This window comes from Mauremys reevesii, linkage group 4 (assembly GCF_016161935.1).
Source record: "Mauremys reevesii isolate NIE-2019 linkage group 4, ASM1616193v1, whole genome shotgun sequence".
Lineage (NCBI taxonomy): Eukaryota > Metazoa > Chordata > Testudines > Geoemydidae > Mauremys > Mauremys reevesii.
The window spans coordinates 4,093,634-4,103,165 of record NC_052626.1 but is presented as its reverse complement, the minus strand read 5'-3'; the positions used below and the strand labels follow the sequence as shown (position 1 = coordinate 4,103,165).

Sequence of the window (9,532 nt, the reverse complement as noted above, 5' to 3'; positions counted from 1 at the left end):
TGGTAAGGAACTGGTTCTTTTTTGGGTTAGATTAATGTTACTGTTCTTTTCCCCCCCCATTAGTGTCTATTTCATTAATTCTGTTACTCCTCTCTCCCTGTGTTCTGACTTTTTAACCTTTCTCCCATTATTTTCCTTCTCCGTGTCACCTCCCTCCTCTTCCATACATACACACTTGGGTTCAGACCCTGAGCTAGGTCATATCAGGGTAGCTCCATTGATTTCAACAGAGCTACACTGATTTACACCAGCCAAGGAAATGGTCCATGGAGAGCAGCCAGTTAGGAGCTATGATGAGTCACACAGCTCAGCAGCAGCTCTTGAAAAAAGAACCAGAAATGTAGGGCTGGAAGGGACCTCAAGAGGTCATCTCTCCCAGCCCCCTGTGCTGAGGCAGGACCAAGTGTACCTAAGACCATCCCTGACAGTAGTGGTGCCAATTCAGATATTTTTTGCAGGGAAGAGTGGGGCCAATCCCTCAATTTCTTCCCTAAAGTCTACCTATATCTCCCTTCCTGCAAACTAAGCTGCTTACGCCTTTTCCTACCCTTGGTGGACACTGAGAACAATTGATTTTTCAACCCACACTACTGAAAAGGGTTGTTTGATTACCCCAACTCCTGCCCTCTGGCTGCTCTGTAGCCATTACTGGTTTTGTATGCGATGCGGTGGAGCAATCAATGTCCCGGAGAATCATATGACTGGCCCTAGAAAGCAGACCCTGGGCCTGCAGGATTGGTGGGGGGGTTGGGGGTGGCATTTCATGGCATTAATGCTTGGATTCTGCTTCATGTAAGGAAGAAAACTTCCAGCATTTATGTACTAGGTTAGGAGTGTTGTTACTTCCCTACCCCTTACCCAACTAGCGTAAGGACGGTGTTTGTTACCCCTCTCTGCACCTGTGTGCTGCTGCAGGGGGATTTACCCCCCTCCAAGGGAGGGGGTGGCATAAGCACCTGCCCTGGGATTCTGTAGGGCAGGGCTCCCAAGGAACCCCTCAAGCAGAGACTGGTCAAGCTGCTAGCTGATTCAATCCATTCCTGGCCACATCCTCGGCTCAGTCAGCAGCTAGTGCATGTCTCAGGACAGAGGAGAGATTGTGATCACTTTGCAGCAGTGCACCTTTCCTGCAGACTTTCTGTTACAGGGCTCAACAGCAGAGGAAGTGGGTGGAGACCATGGGTAGAATTTAGCTCATAATCACACATATTTTATTATTAGTAAGTCTATTTGTTAGCAAAATCCTTCCAAGCCCAGGAGGGGATATTTGAGTAGAACATACACTTCCCAAGCAGATATAAGGATGCCCAACACAGAGGCATCTGGACATCCCTATTCTCTTTAAAAAATAATTGCTGCGATATATCCTTGTATTCAGTAACTTCTCTCTCCTTGAGTCAGCGCTGAGTCAGACGTTGCCATCTTTTGCCAGAAGAACATCTGTGAACTTTAGACGTCTCACGAAGCAAAGTATTTTGGAGGAAGGGGAGCAGAAATTGAGAAGCAGACATCTGCCTCTTTAGATGGTTCCTCCTCGTAACCTGCCTTTGCCTGACGCGCTAACTGAGCACGTACAGCCCCCTGCTGTCAGCATCTCAGTGCCTTTCCTAGGGACAACTTCGCATTTCAGTGCTTCCGCCCCTCCCCAGGATGCTGCTCAGTGGCAACTGTCACAGAGAGGAATCCTGCTTAACATTCCAGTGCAGTAACTGAGTCATGTCGAGCCAACCTCAGGGTGCCTGTAATATTTAAATTCAGAAAAACCATCAATGTCAGGCCATCATACTGTTTACAACAGAAATGTTCCATCTCCAAAGGCAAATGAATTGGTTTATCTCCTTTGTCAGGGGCTGGCTGCATATAGTCTAACACAGAGTGTGGTGCTGGTCTTGGAGAATAACAAAAACGCATTTTTGTTTATGTGACCTTTTTGTTCCTTGACTTGAATCAGGCTGTAAATTAGCTACACGAAGTAACTAGCACTCCATATACGCGCCTGTTCACTTTACTAAACACATTTAACCTTTCCTGCTAGGATCTTTAGTTTAATGGTATCTCTTTGACATCAGACAGCTGTGACTTGCTGCTGATTGTGCTATCTAAGCTGTGATAATCAAACCGCAAGGTAACCTTGAACAACAAAAGTCAACCTTGAACATCAACATACAAATGGGTCGGGCGGGGGCGGCAATCTCTAGCTGTTACAGTTGTGAAGAAAGCCTTGAATATGAATCAAATTATTTTGGGTAAGTCCCGTAATGTTTCTGTGCCTAAGTTCCCCATCTATTAAATAGAGAGCCTTCCTGCCTCACAGGGATGTGTAGTAGAGGATACATTCAGCAGTGTTTCTGAGGTCCTCAGATACAGTGATGGGAAATACATTGGATATAAATAATAACTATCAGGAAAAGAATATGATCGTTAGAGCTGTGCAGAAGATATCTATTTGGTTTGACAATTTTGAAATTTGGCTTCCATTCCAATCGGAACAAAATGCAAAAGTTTCAAAATTCTACGCAAAGAAAAAAAAATCAAAAACATTTGTCTCCGATTAATCACAACACATTGCTTTGACAAAATTGAAACATAGCTATATAAAATCTCAAAATATAATGTCATAAATATAACTTTAAAAAAATCAAATGAAAAGCCATTTCAAGACAAAATATCAAACTGGTTTGTGCCAAAAGTGTCTAAATTGTCACAACTTTTTTTTTTCTTTTTTTCTCCAAAATGGAATTTCAGGGAAATCAACGCCGTTTCACAAAGTGCTTTTGATGGAACTTCATTTTCTGACAGAGAATGGTTCCATTGAAACTTTTCCAGCCAGCTCTAATGATAATGTTTAATCCATTTTCTTTGTCTCTACTTGAAAGCTCTATGACATTTTTTACACACATATCCAACTGTGCGGTTGTCTCTCATTTAAAGTTTTTAGATGGCTGCACCAAGGAAGCTAAACTTTTCATATCTTCTAACTCATTAACTGCAAGAGATTGATCTTTTGTCTTGGCTCAGTAGGGCTCCTTCTTTTATATCTGAATTTTATCAGCTGGATTTTGCACGAGCCTGGCATCACTTACCCAGTCCAATTATTGCAGTCCAATTACCACATTATGCCCCTCTTCTCTTTGTCATGAACTTAATGTCTTCTTTGGGCAAGATGAAAGGCTCTCTATGAAACTGAACACAAATAAGTTCACATATTCATAAATTAATGTAAGACCATCTTCGCGTCTACCTACCTAGATCCTCATGTCTGATTATTCCATTAGCCCCTCTACACTGAGGTTTCAGAAAAGGAGAAAGTAAAGCATAATTAGAATGAGTAAATGAATGAAAAGTGAGCCACATCACCACATTTTAATTTTGCTTTGGGCTTAATCTGGGTGTCATGAATAATGAACATGTAATATTAAAATGAAAAGACTATTCCCATAATGTTTTGGATTAAAGTTAACAGCACTGAGGCCATTAGAATACAGTAGCAAAATGCCAGTAACAGATTGCTAAGCATCACTGAGTATATGCAGCCTGCTTACCTGAGAGGAATAAAGCCATTATCACAAGAGGTAACAACATTCGCACCAGAAGGAGAACTGTACTATTGAAGTGGCAGGTTGAGGAATTAGATGACTCATAGGAATGACACTGGGATATGGGGCTTTTCACCTCCAACTTTAAATTCTGAACAGGTCACCTTTGGCAGCAACTCATCATCTGATGCCTGTTTGGGGGCTTATTTAAAGGAATTTGGTGGTCTGTTTCCTAGTAAATAATGGTGTATCCACTCTATTCTGCATGTATGGTGCGAATACTCTAACAGAAACCCTGGCAGTCGTGTCTACATTTTCCCATCCTCCTGCTCTGCTCCAGTGCTCCTTTCTTCTGAACAGATATTCCAATACCTCTGGTAGAATATGGAAATACACATGAATGCTTCTCTGAATGCTTCAAAGAGCAGGACCCATGTATAGATCAGTATGTGGCCAGCTCACAAGAACTGGACAAATCGGGCAATGGCATAATGGCAAGGGAAAAAACCTTTCCTCATTCTTGCTTTATTGTCCATAGCTCAGCCATTGGAAATGAGTTTATAAAATGCCACAGGCCTCCTTCCAGGGGGCTGATAAAAACAGAGGTTGAGACAACAACTTTTTCAAAAGGTGCTTTAAGACACAGGTTTCATTTTGGACCTGTAAACCTTGGATCTGCCTGATTAGCATTGCTTTATCACAATATACCAGTGGTTCCCAAACTTGTTCTGCCACTTGTGCAGGGAAAGCCCCTGGCGGGCCAGGCCGCTTTGTGTACCTGTCGCATCTGCAGGTTCAGCCGATCATGGCTCCCAGTGGCCCAGATCACTGCTCCAGGCCATGGGAGCTGCTGGAAGCAGTGCGGGCCGAGGGACGTACTGGCCGCCGCTTCCAGCAGCCCCCATTGGCCTGGAGCAGCGAACCGCGGCCAGTGGGAGCTGCGATCGGCCGAAACCTGCGGACGCGGCAGGTAAACAAACTGGCCTGGCCCGCCAGGGGCTTTCCCTACACAAGTCTGGGAACCACTGCAATATACAGTAACACGATTACAGCTTCTGTATGACTCAGCAATATATCTCACAAAATAGCAGCGTTCTTTCAAATATACACCCATTATTCAGGAACAAAATTTTGCCACAGTAAAGCTTATTCAAGTGGGGCTTGGTCCAAAGCCAAGAGGAGTTGATGGGAAGACTCATATTGAGTTCTACAGGTTTGGATCAGGCCTTTTGGGGGTCTCTCTTTACATCATAATGTAAAAACCTAAATCACATGCATTTCACGCTGTTCTTTGCAGCTATTCTTGTGAACCTGATAACTAAAGCAGTGAGTTTGTCACAGAGGTCATGGATTCCGTGACTTTCTGTGACCTCCGGGCCTCTTGGGTCAACGCCCCCTTTTCTGCCTGCAGCCCCCACAGCTCCTGTTGGCCGCGGTTCCTGGCCAATGGGAGCTGCAAAGCCAGCACTCTGGGAGGAGGCAGCATGCAGAGCTGCCTGGCCACACCTCCGCCTAGCAGCTGAGTGAGGGGGATGTCACCGCTTCTGAGGAGCCCCCCAGGTAAGCACCATGAGACCCCACCTCACCCCGTCCCATGCCCCAATCCCCTGCCGCCTCCCATACCCAAACTCTGCTGCTGCTGGGTGTGGGGAGGCACAAAGCTAGGTAGGTAAGATATTACCGGTCTAAGCATCTTAATCTCTGTGGCTTCATTTTCAAATGAGTCTCGGAAAGTTAGGTACTCTGTGTCTATGGCATCCCAGTGGGGATTCGGGCATCTAAATCCTTGAAGCTCCTTTGAAAATCCCAATCTATGATAATCACTTTGTCTTAGCTAATGGTAAAACATGAAGAAACCTTTTTGACCATACACCCACTGCATCTGCCCTAAGTATGCCGCACAGTCAGAGTAAGAAAGCACTTCTCACTCAAGCAAAGAGAAAATCATGACAGCCTGGAAGAAATGGGTCAGTTTCCTACTCTCTGTATTTGCATCCAATCTGCAAACAGCAGGGGACAATTGGCCAGCAGTGAACATTCAATTCGCACAACTTAACATCTTTGTTTTACGCACGTCTCCACATAAGCTAATGAGGCCAAATCCATTCCTCTTTCAAACCATTGACCTCCGGGGATTTACACTAGAGATGAATTTGGCCCATTATCCCTTCGTCCGCTCGTTTCCCATTTACTCACGTACCTAACTGTATCTCGCTATGTTTATTGCAGGAATTTCCATCTCATTGTGTCCCAGCATATTTTCCATATTCACCAGGATGTGGGCAGTTAGTAGGGTGACCAGATGTCCCGATTTTATGGGGACAGTCCCAATATTTGGGGCTTTGTCTTATATAGGCACCTATTACCCCACACCCCCTGTCCTGATTTTTCAAACTTGCTATCTGGTCACCCTAGCAGCTAGTCAGGGTCCACTGAAGATGTGAAGAGGTGCACACTTGTTAGCTGCATGCCTGACACAGGTATCCCTGTGTTTAGCCCCCACCTCAATAAACATTTTGTTTTATACTTTGTGACAAAGTTCCTCCTCTACCTTGGTGGGTCCTGCACTTATTGGCAGATTTGCTCACCTCACAGATTTACCCTGTGGGTCAGGAAACAGCCCCTCTGGTAGAAGCCACAGTCCAGGTCAATTCCTCCTGTGTTTGATCAGGAGTTGGGAGGTTTGGGGGGAACCCAGCCCGCCCCCTCCAGATTCCAGCCCAGGGCCCTGTGGACTGCAGCTGTCTAGAGTGCCTCCTGGTACAGTTGCACGATAGCTACAACTCCCTGGGCTACTTCCCCATGGCCTCCTCCAAACACCTTTAGTGTCACCACTGGACCTTCCTCCTGATGTCTGATAACGCTTGTACTTCTCAGTCCTCCAGCAGTTTGCCTACTCACTCTCAGCTTCTTGCACACCTCTTGCTCCCAGTTCCTCGCACGCACTTCCTCTCCTCTGGCTCCCCCTGGCCTGACTGGAGTGAGCCCTTTTATAGCATCAGAGGGGCCTTAATTAGAATCAGGTGCTTAACTGCCTCACCTGACTCTTAGCAGGTTAATTGGAGTCAGGTGTTCTCATTATCCTGGAGCAGCCCCTGCTCTGGTCACTCAGGGAACAGAAAACTGCTTATCCAGTGGCCAGTATATCTCCCTTCTACTACTACTCTGCTGTTCCCAACTGGCCTGGGTCTATCACAACTTGTAGGCTTAATATGCTGCTAAAAGTCCATTCATGAGATGGGGAAAATAAAAGCCTGCATAGATAAGAGGTTACGTATCAGAAAAAAATATTCAGATTTCACATTCTACAGTAGGGAATTGAAGCAGGTACCAATCACATTGCATTCACTACACATTCCTGGCAAATTCTGACTGCCACGTCTATTTTTATCTATACCTTTCTGATACCACAATAGCTATTGAGATATAATGTTTGTATTTTATTGTCACATTAATAAAAAATAAGCCTTTAAATATGTTTCAGTAACAGTTGGTGTTACCGCTACATGCCAGCCCAGAGTCATGATCCAATCACTGTGATAGTCAAGCATGTGATTGTGAGTAAACTGTAGATTTCATGGTGTCCCAATTCTCTGCACTGTCACCAATGCAAAAATTTGGAGGTAATCCCCCTGAAGTCAGTGATAAGTTCAACTGGGAGACCTTGTTGATTAAAGTTCCAGTATCCCTTTAGTATGTATTAATTAAATGAATGTTAATGTATTATTGTGGGCCAGGATTGTATATAACCTCTCGAGGGGGAGATGTGACAGATGTGAGACCTGGGCGTTCACAAGACTATATTGTACAATGCACCAGACAAGAATGAACTCTTGGAACAAAACATGTTAAGTGGTTTTCCTGGGGAATATCTAGGGGGAGATGAATGCAAATTCCCCAACTCTGGTTATGCAAAACCCCAACCTTTTGAAGCTACAGCCTGAGGAGTGAGCTATTGTCTGCTGATCACCTGTTACATGAGGTCAAGATCAAAGCCACAAGCTGAATAAAGGAAAGACTGAATTATTCATGGTGTTTCTGGTTTGGAATCTGAGACATTTATGAACTTGTCACCATGGGGAAAGCCCAGCTGTGGGTTTTGAAGGACAGACACCTACCAGTCCTAGAGGTTGGAGTGATGTCTGGTGAACTTTTAGGTACTTCTGTTGCCCTTAATATGTTTTCTCTGTCATGCTTTCACCTTAAGAATAAATGTGCTGTCATATAAAGAGCTGTGAGATATTTGTAACTGTGGTCAATACACAGTTACCTCTGACCTTTAAGACAGTCTGGCTTGCTGGGAACTGTGCAGCCTAGAAAAATTCCAGCCTACAACATTAATTCTCTGCCTCAGAAGGGTGATGAGTGAGGCGCTGAGAACCTACAGCGGGTGCCCCAGAGGGACCACAGAGGAGGAATACAGGTGCAGTTGCCCTGAACTGTGACAGATTCATAGAACTTAAGGCCAGAAGGAACCACTGTGATCATCTAATCTAATACAGCTTTAGGACTTCCTTGAATTATTTCCTGCGTGACCTGCATGTGTCTTCAAAAAAAAAAAAAAGAGACAGTCTTGATTTAAAAATTGCCATTGATGGAGAATCCACCACCATCCTTTCTAAGTTGTTCCAGTGGTTCATTACCCTCCCTGTTACAACTTTGTGCCTTATTTCAAGGCTGGATTTCTCCAGCTTCAACTTTCAGCCATTGCATCATGCTGTATCTTTGTCTGCTAAATTGAAAAGATCATCATCAAATATTGTTCCCCATACAGGTACTTAGGGCAGGTCTACATTTAAAACGCTACATTGACACAACTGCAGTGATGCAACTGCATCGCAGTAATGCTTAAGTTAAGATGCACCTAAGCTACCAGGAGAGAACTGTCCCGTCAGTGTCGTTAATTCACCTCCCCAAGAGGTGGTAGCTTTTTAATGGGAGAAGCTCTCCCATCAACATAGTGCTGTCTACTCAGTGGGTTAAGGTCGGTGTAACACTGTCATTCAGGGATGTGGATTTTTCACACCCTGAGTGACATACTTATGCCAACATAAGTCTATAGCGTAGACCAGACCTTACACTGTGATTAAATCATCCCTTACCCATCTTTGCTAATCTAAATAGAGTGAGCTCCTGGAGTCTACCACTAGATGGTTTGTTTTCAACTCCTTTGATCTTTCTTGTGTGTCTTTTCTGAACCCTCGCCAATTTTTCAACATCCTTCTTGACACAGAACCAGACACAATATTCCAGCAGCAATCGCACCAGTGCCAAATACAGAGGCAAAATAACCTCTCTTCTCCTACACAAGCTTCCACATCCAAGTATCACATTAGCTCTTCTGGCCACAGAGTCATAGGTTGCTCCTCCTCAGCTGATTATCTACCATGACCCCAGACTCTTTTTCAGAAGAACTGTTTCTTGGGATAGAGTCCCCCATTCTGTACATTTGGGTACATTCTTTGTTCCTACATGTATGACCTTACATTTGGGTGGATTGAAATGCATATTTGCTTGCACGCAGCTCACCAACGATCCAGATCCCCTATATCAGTGCCCTGTCCTCTTCATTATTCACCATTGCCCCAATCTTTGCTTCATGTGCAAATGTGATCAATAATGATTTTATGCTTTCTTCCAGGTCACTGATAAAAATGTTCAATAGTGCAGAGCCCAGAACTGACCCCAATAGAAACACACAAGCATAACTCCCCATTTACAATTACATTTTGAGATTGGGACACTCTGTACCTCAAAGTAGCACCCTGGACCCCCATATTCAGCACTGTCATATAATCATGAAATGTTCTGTACAAAGTACACCTTATGAGGTATCATTTTAAAAGTCTGGATTTGTTGAACATTAATATCCAGTTGGATTGTATGTACTATCCTTGTATCTGAAGTTATGTGGTATTGTTATATGTGCTACTGAAATATGCATTGAGGTTGGAAGACGCCCACAGCCAAACTTTCAGTAAGGACAAAGGAGCACC

At 44.2% G+C, this 9,532-nt stretch overlaps 1 long non-coding RNA gene across 1 annotated transcript; it reads right to left on the bottom strand.

Moving 5' to 3' along the window:
* Positions 1 to 506: 506 nt before the first annotated feature.
* On the bottom strand, positions 507 to 6,493 carry LOC120405006. Its single transcript, XR_005598311.1, has 3 exons — positions 6,438 to 6,493; positions 3,084 to 3,183; positions 507 to 1,739 (listed from the first exon to the last, which is right to left on the bottom strand). It is a non-coding gene; the product is annotated as an uncharacterized LOC120405006 (long non-coding RNA).
* Between the last annotated feature and the right edge of the window lie 3,039 nt (positions 6,494 to 9,532).